A 13,234-nucleotide genomic window follows, 5' to 3' on the forward strand; every position below is an offset into this window, starting at 1 on the left:
TGGGAGTTGGCGATGGACAGGGAGGCCTGACGTGCTGCAGTTCATGGGGTCGCAAAGAGTCGGACACGACTGAGCAACTGAACTGAAGGATAGTTCCACATACACAAATCAATTAATACGATACATAGCATTTTTTAAAAATTAATAAAAACCACATGATCCTCTCAACAGATGCAGAAAAAGCATCTGATAAAATTCAACACTCTTTCATGATTAAAAAAAAAGTTCAACAAACTAGGAATAAATGGAAATTACTTTAACATAAGGAAAGCCATACAGAAAAGGCCCACAGCTAACATCATACTCAACAGTGAAAACCTGAAACTGGATACTAAGATCAGGAACAAGGCAGGGATGCCCACTCTCACCATTTCTACTTGACAGAGTACCACAAGTCCCAGGCAAAGCAACTGGGCAAGAAAAAAAAATAAAAGGCATCCAAGTCAGAAAGTAAGAAGTAAAACTGGACCTGTTTGCAGATAACATGTTTTTATATACAGACAACCCTATGGACTCCACCAAAACCCCAAACTATTAGAACTAATAAATATAGTAAAGCTGCAGGGTACAAAATTAATGTACATTAATAAACAAAATACCTAAAAAGGAAATTAAGAATCCCATTTACAACAGCATCAGAAAGAATAAAACACTAAGAAACAAAACTGAGGACGTGAAAGACTATAAAACACTGACAACAGAAATTAAAGACACAAACAAATGGAAAGACATCTCATGTTCATGAATTGGAAGACTTAATATTGTTTAAATGTCAATACTACCCAAAGAGATCACATATTCAATGCAATCCCTATTAAAGTCTCAATGGCATTTTTTGTAGAAAGAGAAAAAACAATTCTAAAATTCATACTGAACCACAAAAAACAACAAATAGCCAGTTTTTAATATCAATTAAAAGGTGATATATACATACAATGTGATATGATTCAAGCTTAAAAAAGAAAGAAACTCCCTGTAATACGCAGCAACACAGATGAACCCTGAAGACACTTTCCTAAGTGTAATAAGCCAGCCACAGAAGCACAGAGAACACATGACCCCACTCATATGTGGGACGAAGACTGTCAACCTCACAGAACAGAAAGGTGCCTACTAGAGGCTAGGGAGACCCTTAAAGTGAAAGATGCCCATCAAAATTTAGTCCTGTGTGCAAGATGAATAAGTTCTAAAGATGTGCATACAACACTGTGCATATAGATAACACTGTCCTGTACACTTTAAAAATCTGTTACAGGATATATCTCATTTTAAGTGTTCTTACATAATAATGTAAAAAAACATTTTAAGACATAGACATAATTGGGAAATATTTTAAACCTTGGGCTACAATCTCATGACTTTATATCCTACAGCAGTATTTTTCATATTGCAATTTGTAATACAAAGGTCACAAAATCAACTTAATAGACCAAGGTCAGCATTTTAAACTAAATAAGATAGATACTATCAGACTGTACCACATGTAGTAAGAGTATTATTCCATGAAACTTTGGTTTCAGATATCCGTATACTAATTGTATAACTGGATTCTAATATAAAATATGTCTCCAACTATGAGTCACAGTCCAAAAACATTTTGTGTAACATTCCTTAGGAAATTGAGAATACTTATCTTCCCTAAAATCTTTGTCAAAGTTCTACATTAGGCTCAAGTGAAACAAGCTACAACAAGTTCAAGTAGATACCTAATATAAACATATTCATCTGCCAAAAAAATACATCATTTGGTCTTTTTTTTAAAAAAGAACAGCACAAGCAATATTCAAGCATCACTGGAATGTTAGGCACAAATTATGTTGTTTCTACTAACCATGGAGATACACAGATTACTAAAGGAACATAATGCTAATCTTCTTTAGCCACTAAACCATTCTAACCATTCAACTGCTCCTAACTTTAGGGATTAAACACCACCAATGCACATTCACAATGGCAACGCTTTCAGATTTTTCAGGAAAATACCTTACTCTCCCAAATAATACGCCTACTTCTCCTTGAAGAATTCAGAGATCATATACTACAGTTCTGAAAAGTTCTTTTCAGAAAACTTCCTGCCTTAAGCAATAACCGTTTGTAAATAACTGAGGGTAAAAGTAAAACATTATCTGCCAATTCGACAAGTCTTCTAGGTTCAATTAGCTCACTTTCTCAACAGCACCACTATTGCCGCTGTGGATGGGAATTCCCCGTTTTGGACTGTTATCCTGAACCCTGACCGAATCCCAGTGCTGCGTCTCCTGCTCCCCGCAACAGGCACTGTGACAACCAAGCGCGCCCATACTCTTCCACATGCCCTCTGCAGACACGATGCCTTTCCAACTGAGAACCGCCAAAAAACACCAATGATTCTCCTTAGTTAAGTGTGACGGACACACAATGAACTGCTGCCTCCAACTCAGGGCAGAAACGCTGGGCAGTTATCAGTGCCTTGAATTTAAACGTTTCCATGGAAGTATTAAGATCATGTGGTCTGAAGTAGAAAGAATATCTACCACTTTTCTTCTAGTGCTGGGCAGTTCCTGGCTGTTATTTTCAAAGTGGGATACAGCAAATGTAGACATTTTAGGGAGGGGAGGGAAGAAGGTTAACATATGGATTCTATAAGTATTCTAACTTAAAAGTATCTATTCAATACAAAAGGATGAGACAGAATTCCAAAGAAACGTCTAAGATTATTTGCTTGGACCAAGTCTACAGGGGGTGTGGGTGGGTGGGTGGGTGGGGGTGGGTGTGGGTGTGGGTGTGTGTGGGTGTGGGTGTGGGTGTGTGTAGTGCACGGACTTAAGAGAAAGGTCACTGAGTAATATGTGACAAGTGAGTAATATGTGACAAGTCTTGATTATCAGATTGAGACGAATATATAACACTTCCTAAACACCTGTGTCCAGAAACCATGCCAAATGCTCATTTAACACCTGCAGCAAGCTTATAGGAGGGGAAACTGAGGTACAGGAAGGTTAAATAACTTGTTCATGACCATGTAGTGATTAAGTGGTTGAGACAGGATTCAGATCCAGATCAACTCCAGGGCCCTCACTGAGAGCTGTATCATTTCAAGGCACTAATAACACTGGAGGAAAGGATTTTTAAGAGCAGGAAAGAATTTATCTGAAAACTATGAAAAATGTTGAATACACTAAAGTTAACTATGAAAAGGTTATCAGCAAAAATGCCTATGACCCAAGAAAAATTAGATTTTCATCCCAAGGCTCTTAAGGAATCATATTTAAACTCTGCACTTAAAAGTTCACATTACAAAGAAGCTCAAATTAAATGAACTCTGAACTCCATTTTGCACATGCTGCCTTGCACATAATACTGTTTTTAAACATTGTTAGTCTGTTTGGTGTGGCTTAGAGGCATTTTGTTCCAAAAAAAAATCTTTACTTATTTGGCTGCACCAGGTCCCAGTTGCAGCTCATGGGATCTTTCAGCTGCAGCATGTGGGATCTAGTTCCCTGACCAGGGATCGAACCAGGGATGCCTGCATTGGGAGCTCAGAGTCTTAGCCACTGGACAAGCAGGGAAGGCCCAAGAGGCATTTCTATTTTAACAACCACGTGATACTTCATTACTTCAAGATATATAAAAGGGAATTACTATTATTACCCTAATAGATTATACACTGCAAAGGGGAAAAGGCAAATTTATAATGGATAAACCTGGCACATGAAAACTTAACCAAGAGTGAGATTTAACATCACTGATAATGAAACTAACATCGTGGGCCTCCTGATGTTAAGCACTGAGAAAGACAAAACATCCTGCCTACAATATCTACCCTGACGTTATTCAAGAAGGAACAGATAAATTCAAATAAGGGATATTATGCAAAATAACTGGGTTCCCAAAATGCTGTTGTCATGGAAGACACCTCCCCCTTCCTAAAAGAGAGCTAAGGGACTAGTATGGAGTACGATATATGACGCCAACTCTTTGGAAAAGACCCTGACGCTGGGAAAGATTGAAGGCAATGGAGAAAGAGAAGAGGGTGGCAGAGGATGACATGGTTAGATAGCATCACCGACACAATGGACATGAATCTAAGCAAACTGGGAAACAGTGGAGGACAGAGGAGTGTGCTACAGTCCATGGGGTCACAAAGAGTCAGACACGACAGTGACTAAACAACAAATATGACATCTAAATGCAATACATTTCTTGACTAAATTCTAGATTTCAAAATTTTTAAAGTAATCTATAAAGAACAGTATTAGAACAACTGGGGAAATACACAATGTGGACTGTAAGTTAGATAGTGATAATACGTCAATACTGTTTACTTAATGTGGACATTACCTAAAGGATTAAGACAGAATAACAGAACCATTCTTCATGGAAAAAGGAAGGAGCAATGAATCAAGAAGCGGAAGTCAGAGAGTAAGATAGGAATTCAGGCCGCTGCAACTTAAACCCCTGTCTTCCTTTTCGTATAACCTCAAGCACAAGCGTGCTGCTGACAGAACTTCAACACCGCATCTCTAAAGTAAAAGCCCAGTGTGCAGAAAAGGTGAGTGTTCACTCATTCACCAGTATTTATTAAATATATGTGTGTGTCAGACTCCATGGCCGCAACACACAATAAAAATCAGACTCTGGAATCAGTGCCCAGGTTTGAATCCTAGCTTTACGAGATCCCAACTCCACCACGTGCTATCGGTGTAACTTTCGGCCAATTACTAAATGTCTTAGTGCTTTGATATCCTCATTTTTAAAGGGAAGATAATAACAGTACTTACTTTAAAGAGCTGCTGTGAAGATTAAATGACACAATACATGTAAAATGCTAGAATACTGCCTGGCATATACTAAACAACCCAGTAGAGAATAGCTAGCTGCTTTTTTTTTTTATTATTATTAGGCACTGGAAATACAAAGTCAAAGAAGATATATATATAAAAGATTTGTGTGTGTGTGTGTGTGTGTGTGTGTGTGTGTGTGTGTGTGTGTATGTGTGTATAAAAGTGTCAAATGCCTCAGACGGGTCCTTCCCCAACACAGTGCCTGGCACACAGAAGGGGCTCAACAAATACCTGATGAACCAATTAATATAAAGAAAGAAATATTCACTGATTTGGGACTTCCCTGGTGGCCCAGTGGCTGAGACTCTGCACTTCCAAGGCAAGGGTTTGATCCCTGGTCAGGAAACTAGATCCCACAAGCCATAACTAAGAGTTTGTATGCTGCAATTAAAGATCCTGCCTGCCGCAACTAAGACCCATCGCAGCCAAATATTTTTTAATTAAAAAAATAAAGGATTCACTGATTTGGCAATATGGAAAAAACAGTGACTGGTGACTTCAGTGAGACCACAGGGTACCTAAATGCAAATTCAAAAAAGACATATTCTTTGGGTGGGCACGCAGATTGATAAGCAGGGCTCAGGCTGGACTTCAGCACCCCTCTCCACTAAAACACACACAACATCCTCAGGGCTGGCACAATGTGCGGTGAACAACTGCAGATGGTTAAAAAGTGAGCAGAGATATGGAAGTGACAGCAGCAAGTACAGACGCTACTCCTTCATAACCTGTCCGAGAAGGGAAACGCACAGGCCTCTGGTAAGGGGAAATTTCTCCAATTTTAAAAGTGGTGAGAGAATGGACTTAAAATGACAAAAAGATGGTTAAATTTGATGTACAATAAGAAACTAATATAAAAATAAAAGGGGGAAAGAACACATGCGATAGAATGCTAGGAAACTTTACAGGAAGATTAAATTTGGTGCAGAACTTAACAAAATTTATGGATGACTTTAAAGGAAGTTAAAAAGTGGTGTTTACAAGAGATCTTTTTGGGGTGCTGGAAAAGTACCACTGTCATGCAATAATTACGCAACTCTACAAATCTGCTAAAAATCACTGAATTGTACACTTCAGAAAGACAAATTTTGCAGTATATAAATTAGGCCTCAATAAGGCTGTTGTTTTTTTTTAAGTGGTATCTGTTTGCTGAAGTATGGAGAGAAAATTACACTATTAAGAGTTTCTCTGACTAAAGAAAGGAAGTAGCCAAGAGGAAAAGTATAGTAATTCATTTGACAGGAAAATAAAAAGGAAATTTTTCATAGATTAAGAAATACTAATGTTTTCACTTCAGCCCAATGAAGAATAGTATTGCATCTCTGGGTAACTACAGACCTGGCAAAGACCACAAAATCTTCCTATCTTAAGAGTATAAAGACAATAGATTTGGAAATCTTAAACGTGGCATTAAGGAGAAGGAACACTTCAGCTTACTTTCCTATCCTCCTCACTTTCCTATCCTCCTCACTTTCCTTTCCCCAGAAGAGAATAACCATTTATTCTAATCTCACATTACTGCATGTGCTGAGATACAGAGATGGTAGCCCCTCTGAGAAGAATTTTTAAACATTTGAAAGCAGGAAATCAAACTGTTTTAAAAGAACCTATGGTAATTTCTTTACCTGTCTGATGACAATCAGTCAATTCCCTTAGTCAGTCAAAACATCTACATGGGGTATTTTTTGGTATTTTTGGAGAATATTAATTTGCATTGGTTCAGGGACTTTTGCGGAAGTTTCCCAAAACAGCAATACTGTATTTTAAAATATTTACCCTATTTGTAACTACAAAGATCAAGCAAAAATGCACCTACAAACGACCATAATTCACATTTGCTTTGAGCTATGAAAATATTAACCTACTCTGACCTCCCCCGGCACCAACTCCAGCAAATCCTGGGTCAAGTCTCAGCTTCCAAAACAGCACAGGTGTCTCTAATTTCAGACCTGTGTGTCTCCTCTCTGACTTTGGCTAAATCAGTAGCAAGCCCAGAAAATAAAAACAAAAAGCCATGGCATGTAGGTATTTTCTCTCTTCCTCCATAAAAGAATGTTCCAGCAGATACAAATGAAATAACCTATTAATGTATAATTCTATCTCCTCTGTGTATAGTAAGAGTCAAAACAGTTCAAGATAGTGATATTCATGGTGTTAATCCATCTAGACTTGAAAAATTGTAATATTGATGAACTTTAAAGTTTACAGTACCATGCCTAACCTTCAGTAGGCAGTCAATAAATGTTTCTTTCCTTTCCATTAATTCTTAAGAGTATTTCCATAAAATAGTTCCTGTTCATTATACCCCAATAAAAAGCAGGCGAATAAAAAAAGATAGTTTCCTGACTGCACACCTGGATCAGATTCTGAAAATTCAGGCCACCAGATGATGATGAAGGCTGTTCTGCAAAAGTTAAATTTTACTCTCTCTGCCTCCCTCCCTTCTGCTACAGGAAATGGCTCGCCTGTTTTCCCCGCAGCAAGGCACCAGCCGTCCCCATTCTTTGGGACTGGAAGCCGGTCTCGAGAACCTGTTCTGTTCTAAGTGCAGGTGCAGCAAGAGCCCAGATCACTGTCGTCAGCCCACAGAGCCCCACGGTCAAGCTCCCAGGGTTCCTGGCTGGAAGATTGCGGGGAGTACTGCCATTGGTTTTTTGGTGACCAATTTCACCCTCCAAATGATCCAAGTTTCCTGCCCCGAGGAAAGGGGTCTCCACACACCTAAGAATATGGAAAACTAAAACTACATGCAACGGCACTCATCTCTGCTTTGACAGGAAATGTTCTGCCAGAAATAGGCTTGCAGAGCTGCACGAAGCTGCCGTCTATAACTCTTTTTGTGGGCATCTGATACAAGACAGATAAATAAGTCAAAGTCATAACTGGTGTACTTTTGTTCAGGCTCCAGAGCTTAAGATAGGAACACAAGCATGCTGTGTCAAATCAACTCTAGTGGTTACAGACGGACAGACGATTCTGTCATCAGTAACAAAATTTATAGTTGTCAGCAATAACTGGCTGGAGTTACAGTTGTCAGCATGGCCTGGCCACTGTCACGATAAGCCCTTTGATTGCATCTAGTCACCATTCAGACAGGCTACTGAATTTTAGTGACCAGAACAATTAGCTGGCCTGTCATCTCCCACTACCTCGAGCTAGTTTCTACAATGGCTCCAATACAAGAGCTTGTGGCTCCTCAGGAGTGGGTCATGGGGAATGGGGCGGTGGGGTGTGTGCGGCTGTGTGGGGGTTGGTGGGGGAGGGGGGGATGGTGGGGTGTGTGTGGCTGTGTGTGGGGGGGGGCTGTGGGGGTGTGTGTGTGGGGGGTGTGTTTGTGTGTGTTTTCATGGTTCAGTTCTATGACGACCAGAATTTTAACTTGGTTGTGCTGCTTACTGGCATTCAGTACCCTCTGACAAGACCCTAGATGTAGTCCACAATACTAGACAAACTATCATAGGGCCATTACGGGGCCACGATGAGTACTTCCCTAAATAATAACCAAATTCAATCAATCCAAGTTCAGTAGAACTGAAAACACGAACAAACACCTTAGAGAAGAAGGCAGGAAAGTGTAAATAAACCTGGGACCTACCTTGTTTACAACTCCCACAGACAGATGAAATTCAATTCCATGCCAATCATACCCCTTCGATCACTAAAACACAAACAGAAAAATAAAAGTTCATGCCATATAAGCAGTTCTTCCAGTTCCTACAAGGTGCTTGGTTTCAGAGGTGACCAGCTATTTATCTGCTTCCTATTCTCTCCACTCCCACAACAGCAGCTGAGTGTCACTGGCAAAAAGGCCCAGATATTGGGGGCAGGAGGAGAAGGGGACGACAGAGGATGAGACGGCTGGATGGCATCACCGACTCGATGGACGTGAGTCTCAGTGAACTCCGGGAGTTGGTAATGGACAGGGAGGCCTGGCGTGCGGCAATTCATTGGGTCACAATGAGTCGGACACGACTGAGCCACTGAACTGAACTGAATGTGGAGTTAGATACAGGTAACACTGATTGAACACTAATTATATGCTAGGCACTATTCTAAGTGCTTAAATGTACTAATTAATTTAATTCTCACAACCCTATGAGATATTGATCAACTCGTTTTACATACAAATGACAACTGACCTGTACCTCTGAAAATTGCTCTTTCAGTTCAGTTCAGTCGCTCAGTCGTGTCCGACTCTTTGTGACGAGAAGCGAAAAGTAAAGGAGAAAAGGAAAGATATACCCATCTGAATGCAGAGTTCCAAAGAATAGCAAGAGGAGATAAGAAAGCCTTCCTCAGCAATCAATGCAAAGAAATAGAGGAAAACAAAAGAATGGGAAAATTGCTCTTATTAGTGTAAAGAAATGCCTCTTAAAAATGCAGGCAATCTCAAAAAGTTTTTAAAATGTAGGCAATCTCAACCACTGTTGCTGGGCTGTCTCAATGGTTGATGTTTATAAAATGTTCCATATTCACCCATTCATTTTATATTTCTTAAGTCCCCATGGTGAGCTGAGCACTACACTAGGTGTTAAACAGGATTCAGTCTCTGTCCTACAGAGTTGAGAAACTAGTTGGGGAGATCATACTAAATCCAAGAAACAGTCCAAGAAATGGAATGTCCTATTATAATGTACACTCTCTCTGTGCAATCATTCAGTTAAAAAAAAAAAATCAGTAACCTTTGGGAAAAGCAAAGGAAAGCTTCACAGAAGAAGTGCCCTAAAGTTGGACATTTAAAAAAAAAAAAAGGCAGACAGGAGAAACGCCCTACGGGCACGGAAACAAGAACAAAACCCTGAGGCAGAGACAGTCATCCGGGTCCTTCATCATCTGATCCCATCCAGTCTCACCAGCCTTTGCCCTTGTCCACTGGCCTCTCTCCCCCTCCTCATTAATCACGTCCAACTTCTTCCTTCTAGAATACACAATCTTTGATAGCTCTGTTGTTTCTCCTATTGCCTTGAAAGTTCCCCCACTCCCCAACCCCAGACTTTTTCCCTGGTAGGTAACATTAACTAATCCTAATACAGAGTAGGTACTCAATAAAATATAACCTCTGTTATAAATACTATTATTCAAGATTCCACTGAAACATTTTTCTATAACCTTTTCCAATTCTCCAGAGTTAATCTACTGGCCTCTCTGCCACACCTGCGTGGAACGGCATTTGTCCATTTCTCCACCAGGACGATAAAACATTCTCCTGTCCTCAGGTTTCTTTCTTGCTCATCTCTTACTTGAACAGGTAACATCTTTTATATGACCCTATATCCCCCAAGACCTAGTGTCTGGCACGTAATAGGTGCCAATTATGCACTTGTTGACTGAAGGTCCGACAGACTCAAATTTACAAAATGAATAACGACAGGATTCCTCTAAAAAATCAGGACTTCGGTGGTGGTCCAGTGGTTAAGACTCTGCACTTCCACTGCAGGGGGCACAGGTTCAACTCCTGGTCAGGGGAACTAAGATTCCACATGCCCCATGGAGCAGCTAAAAAATTAAAATATTAAAAAGACTAAAAAGTCAGTTATTTAGTACATTTAAACAATTCAGTTTGTCAGAAATTTAATGTACTTTAACATCTTCATGAATATGTATGCTACATAATCATACCAACAATTCATGCACAAAAAAGTCAAAGTGGATTCACCAAACACAACCAGCTGACTAGTTTTTGCTTGATAAAAAAATAAGGTCCTCATCCATGCCAATGGACAAAGGTAAAATTAAGTGAATTGACTATTTAGATATTGTGGATGGTGATCTTTCTCACTGAAATGATGCAACTCGAATGCAGGTGTTTAGTCTCTAAGTCAGGTCCAACTCTTTGTGACCCCATGGACTGCCGTCTGCCAGACTACTCTGTCCATGGGATTTTCCAGGCAGGAATACTGGAGCGAGCTGCCATTTCCTTCTCCAGGAAATCTTCCCGATCCAGGGATGGAACTCGTGTCTCTTGCTCAGCAGGAGGATTCTTTACTGCTGAGCCACCTGGGAAGACGTACGTATGTTTAAATAGGTATTTATACTGGCTTTAGTCACAGATGGTAGAGGTTACAAATTTAGAAGACCAATCATAAATTAAGGTTTATTTATAGAAACTTTCCATATGGTAAGAGTTTAAGAAGTAAGACAGCAGCCTTTTTCTCTGCCCAAAGCAGAGGGTAGCAGAGTGCCAGAGGACCAGACCCTCTCTTGACTCTGCTCCTGACACTGCTTCCAGCAGAGGAAGAAAAGTGCCGGCCACGCAGGAGCCTCACTGGCATCAGTCACCCACGGCAAGGCGCATTTTCAATGTCTGTGCTCTCCAAGGCTTAAGTATTCACTTCATACAGGTCTGTGTTCATTGAAAGCACAATCTGTGGCTTGGAACTTAAAAAATGTTCTAATGTGCTGGTCTGCCCACATACTAATTGAGCCCGCCAGGTTTGAACACGCCAGGCTTAAAATACTCCTTAGATAGTTGTGCAAAGGTATGAGCTCAATCCTTTATTCTCAGGAAAAGGAACTCAGTCAGGGAGAATGACTGTAGCAATAGTATTTCGATGAAAGCCATAGCAGAAAAAGTCAACCGAATAGTTTTGAGTTACTATTTTAAAATATCATAATAGAAATAAGATATGTGCTAATGACAGATTGCTTACAATGATTAATCTCACTTAAAATGAGATCCTGGTTTTTAAGTTCCAAGCTGTCAGAGAAAGTATTTTGAAACTGATTTCTACATGAGACCATCTCATAAAAAAGTTGTTTTAGTCATCCACTGACTAAACCCCTTCAGAATCCAGTCTAACTTACTTTATATTGAAACAAATTAAGTGCTTTATATGAACAGTATTATAAGCAGAACTTTTTTACTCTTTTATCAGCTTTAGAAAAATGCCAGTAAAATTGAAATGACTGAATTTTTATAAATAAACCTCACAAGCTCACACATCTGATCCCTTCCATCTCAGTTGGGGAACCAGAGCAGAAAGGGTTCAATGACCTGATAACAGGGAGACGGGGACCAGAATCTGATTACTAATCCAATTAATTTATTCTACTCCAAACTACCTAACACACTGTTTTATCAAGACAGAACATGTTTTGGAAATTACAATGAAAAAAAGTTTAAATACCTACACTTATTCACTAGCTGAAAAGAATTTAAAAACTAAATTTGCACCCTAAAGATGTGAAAATGCTGTCCCTTAAAAACTTGAGCAACAGAAAAATTACAGCAGTTATTTTCAATGCTTTTGGCTCAATACCTGCTTACATAGAATCTTTGCTAGGAGTTTAACTTTAAAAAGTTTTTCTCACATTCCCAAGGGTATGGGAATAATTTTTACAATCTAAGATGACATTATCCTTATCTTTTAAAACATAAACTTCCTGCCAAAAAAAAAAGTAATTTCACAGAATCCAGGGTCATCTTTCAAACAAACATTTCTTTTGAAAGAATGCTATTGTCTCACTTTAATTTGGGGGGAAAGAGATGCAAAAAACAGAAGAAAAGTAACAAAAATAAAATGGAAGGAAAACGAAAAAAGGAAGAAAAATCAGTATAAATGTTTGTCTGATATCAAAGAAGGAGGAGAAAAACAATTTTCAATTTAATAAATGAACGACAGTTTTTACACAAGCTCATCTACAAGGTATGGTTACATAGCTCCTCAAACTGAACACCTAGAAGAAAAATCTAAACCTGATTTTTGCCTGATTCCTCTATCTGTTCTTTCTTCCACTTCCAAAGATAAGAGCATTAAGTGGATTGGGCCTCCTGGAACAAGAAAGGAAGTGAGAAATGTCAGTCCATGCAAGCCCCCTCAAAGTGCTGGTACTGGCTGGGACTATTAATACTAGAGAGCCTCAAAGCGAGAGTCAAGAAAGACCACTGTTCCCAGACAAGTCTATAACCTCCTCTAGAAGAGACTAGAAACATGAGGAGCCATATACTCTGCAGCCTTTCACATGCACCAAAAGCCCTTCCTTTCCTATTATCAATTTAACTTGGACAGAAAATTTAAAAAACATTTAAGATAACATTTAATTAAGATAACAAAAGGAAAAAAGAAGCAAAACCATATGTACTATATATACATATATATGATGGGGGAAGGGATAATTAAGATCTATGTAGTCCGATTATCAACACAGCTGCAGCACTCAACCTAACACATGTCTGTGTGTACATGCTCAATCACTCAGTCCTGTCCAACTCTGCGACCCCCTGGACTGTAGCCCACCAGGCTCCTCTATCCATGGGATTCTCCAGGCAAGAATACTGCAGTGGGCTGCCATTTCCTACTCCAGGGGATCTTCCCAAGCCAGAGATAAAACCCACACCTCTTGAGTCTCCTGCATTGGCAGCTGGATTCTTTACACTGCGCTACCTAGGAATCCCTTGCTAAGGCACTAGA

At 39.5% G+C, this 13,234-nt stretch overlaps 1 protein-coding gene across 1 annotated transcript in view; it reads right to left on the reverse strand.

The window, feature by feature from the left end:
* Positions 1-8,478, reverse strand: part of MRTFA (myocardin related transcription factor A) — a 176,139-nt gene extending 167,661 nt beyond the window's left edge. Inside the window, exon 1 of the mRNA XM_019961855.2 lies at positions 8,419-8,478. The gene's annotated coding sequence lies outside the window, so the exon portion shown is untranslated. The remainder of the gene's footprint in view (positions 1-8,418) is intronic.
* Positions 8,479-13,234: the final 4,756 nt, after the last annotated feature.

This window comes from Bos indicus, chromosome 5, assembly GCF_029378745.1.
Source record: "Bos indicus isolate NIAB-ARS_2022 breed Sahiwal x Tharparkar chromosome 5, NIAB-ARS_B.indTharparkar_mat_pri_1.0, whole genome shotgun sequence".
Lineage (NCBI taxonomy): Eukaryota > Metazoa > Chordata > Mammalia > Artiodactyla > Bovidae > Bos > Bos indicus.